The sequence below is a fragment of the Contarinia nasturtii genome, unplaced genomic scaffold (assembly GCF_009176525.2).
Source record: "Contarinia nasturtii isolate CC-2019 unplaced genomic scaffold, AAFC_CNas_1.1 Cnas_scaffold_3082, whole genome shotgun sequence".
NCBI classification, from domain to species: Eukaryota; Metazoa; Arthropoda; class Insecta; order Diptera; family Cecidomyiidae; genus Contarinia; species Contarinia nasturtii.
The window spans coordinates 1-3,412 of NW_022200394.1; the positions used below are offsets into that span (position 1 = coordinate 1).

A 3,412-nucleotide genomic window follows, 5' to 3' on the forward strand; every position below is an offset into this window, starting at 1 on the left:
AAAAAAGTATTTACCTTCAACGCTTGGTACGGCAAATTATGGTAATGAAACATCCTCATTGTCACTGTTCCATAATCAAATGCTTTCATTTGTGTTTCATGGTTATGAATTAATTGAAGGTCCGTTTGTATTTTCGAAAACTTATCTTCACATTCTTCTTTTTTTAGCACATGCAAATAGTACTTCATAGACTCAGCCGATTTTTCCGCCTTCGTTTCAAATGCCACTTTCGTTGAATCAAACGGTAATTGCGTCGATCGTTGCATTTCATAATTTTTGATTCCTAAGAATCTTTTGCTGAACAAAGTTCTCACCGATCCGACCATAAAAAATACAATTAAAAATTATTGAAAAAATACAAAATTCTAATATAAATAATAAATAAAACTTACAGTGCTTCTGATAAATTATTGATTTGTATTTTAAAAAATTCATGTTTAACTTCTTTTAATAGAAATTATTCGATGAGAGAATTTCGTAATAAAACTATTTGTTGCGTACTGATGTGAAAAATTCCACGATGTGAAAAATATCACAACTCTCAAAATCTACAAATGTCAAAATTGCACGTCAAACAACACAATGATAAGAGTTAGGAAAACATAACCAAACATTTGACGTTTGAATTTATATTATCAATGGGACAAAGTTCCGAATGTAATTGTTTTGCTTGTAAGTGGTATCGAAATGCCTTTAAGTTGATTTAACAAATAAATTTATCAAACAGTATACTTCTAAGTAGAACAAAACCAAAATACCATTTCATTCGGGAAATAATTGTTTTGTAAATTCTTTGACAAATACCAAAGAAATTGTCCGCTTTCGAGATAAATACGGTTGTGACGATATCGGCTCATTTTTTGCAAAAGAATTTATAACAAAAAAACGGCTAATTTTGTGTCCATATTAAAACAAACAATCTTTAAGCCAATATTTTGTTTATAGTTTGCATCATAAAATACTTATATAGTTATTATTCAAATGTTTTCAGGAAACATGTAACGTGTGAGTAGACTTGGATGCAGATTATCAAATTCAGTCGTTCAATTGAAAGATAAATGAGTATTTTAACTCCAAAAACTATTGAAAATATTTTTACACGATTTTTTTTTTATCGTTTCATCAATGTTTAGGAGCTATTGTGCCAACGAATCAAATAAGATGCATTTTTTCTGGCGAAGAGCTGGGAATTAAAAATTACGAATTGGTTCGAAAACAAGTCGGAGATTATGTAAAAAATGTCGTGTAAATATGATTCGTGGATCAAGATTGCAATTTTACAAAGTATGAAACTGAACTAAACAGTTTGCTTCACGTTGTCGACAAGAGTGAAAACGACATGATGATTCTGAAAGAAGCATTGAACAGTTGAACACATTAACTGAAAAACAAAGAAATTAACAAAATCATTGATCTTAAACGATTACATATGTTGTTGTTGTGCGCGTATTGAAACTGACTATCATCACTTCCTGCGTTTTCTCCTGTTGGATTGGGCTCGGCTGATACAAGAGTGTTTTTATCCTCATCTTTTGACGTGCCATTTGTTCCATTTATGCCTTAATAGACAATATTTTTGATATGAAAACATAATTTTAATTAAATATTATATTAAAATATTTATTCATGTAAATTCATGTAGATCAGTGAATATCTAGGAGAATATAACATCACAATACTATCGTGATGATAGAGACTTTTCGATTTGATAATGATGAATTGTTATCAACAAATGCAGCAAACATTTTCTAGGTTTCAGTAAATCTATTAATCTATTAAAAAAAACAAAACTTTGTTGAAATAAATCAAAATGCTAGTCAGCGATTTGTAACGAATCATTTTTTTTGAATTGACTGTTTGCATATATGTCAAAGCATTGTCAATGAACATAACCTCACAAATGACAAATCAATTTAAAATCACATGAAGATCATTGTAATAAAAAAACATTGTGATATTCTGAATTCTATTTTATTTAAAATAAAAATGAACATGAATATTTGTAGACGATTGTTTTCAACGCTGAATAAATTGTAAGCAATTAAATATTCAATAAATTGTCGAGTGAAAATGTTATTAATTTCAATTTTCAATTTATTAACACCGCCAAGTACTGGCTGACTGAGTTATATACAATTTACAATTTAGTTACAAAAATAGGTTCAAACAATTAGAGTTCAATGTGAAGACATTTGAGATAGTTAAGTATATAAATATAAATATAAATAGGTAAATATATCAGCATATAGTAACAAAAATAATAGTAATAATAACAATAATAATAGGCAAAAGTTAATATCGAAAGTAGATAATCAGTCAAGTTTATATAAATATGCATATACTACAAGCTCGTCCACGTGGCAAAAACTTCGTCTGGTAAACTGTAAAGTTTCTGTCTAAATTGATGTTGTGTTATCGTCGGATCAATGAAAAGTGCTGCTAAATTGAATAGTCGACATGCACTGTTGAATGGAGACATACTAGAATGATCGGTTCGGCAGAGCTTGATACGTATAAATTCTGGATTCCGTAACGTTCTAACGCCTGTATTCAAGTTCATTTGTGATATAAGGAACGGGGCGTTATATTTTCCGATGATGATTAAGTTATCATTTATTTTTAGGTCTGCGCTCCCGAAAATTCAAACAATAAATCATAGACCGGTGCTAAGCATAAGCCCGAATCAAAAAGCTGCCTTGCAGTCGTGAATCCAACGATGGAGACAATGATGAAGTATGTATTAACCAGAGCATATACTGAGCATAGATATATATCCTGGATATTTTGTGAGTATCCGATATTTATCGCAGCCAGACATTATAATGGAGTGAAAACAATAGAAGTGATTGTTATAGGTCTAAGTATAAAACCATTTACATTACTACAATCACTATAACAATAACTTCTATTGTTTTTACTCTATTTCAAAGTCTGGCTCCAATGAATATCGGATACTGACAAAATATCCAGGATATATATCTATGCTTAGTATATGCTCTGGTATTAACTATTGTGCCAGTAACAGTAATTCGGTTGTTAACCATGATTATTATTTTTGCGATCTTAGAAACCAAAATTGGGTCTACGAAGGCGAAATCTCAAGCCATATCCACATATCGATTGTGTCAGAAACCTAAAAGTTGAAAATTATTTACTCTCATCTCATACTATGGTGAACACGAATTTTTGCAGCGATTTGATGGATATGTGTGTGTATTTATAAGTGGATATCATCATCCACGTAAACTTAATGCCAAATCGGGATATTCCGTCTATTTTGGTCCGGATCATCCATTGTAAGTAAGTTCTTGAAAGCTGCATGAGTTACTGCCAATATTTGCATATTAAAAATGTTCTATATTTAAACACAATGTATTGTCTATAGGAATTTGCAAGGAAGTGTTGAGCGCCG

The 3,412-nt window shown here is 30.4% G+C and overlaps 1 long non-coding RNA gene across 2 annotated transcripts; it reads left to right on the plus strand.

Moving 5' to 3' along the window:
- Window positions 1-2,235: 2,235 nt before the first annotated feature.
- LOC116349659 lies at window positions 2,236-3,412 on the plus strand. 2 transcript variants are annotated; one of them, XR_004201935.1, is made up of 3 exons: window positions 2,236-2,733; window positions 3,068-3,300; window positions 3,386-3,412. It is a non-coding gene; the product is annotated as an uncharacterized LOC116349659 (long non-coding RNA). The 2 variants fall into 2 exon arrangements; XR_004201936.1 differs by having other exon boundaries at window positions 3,068-3,296.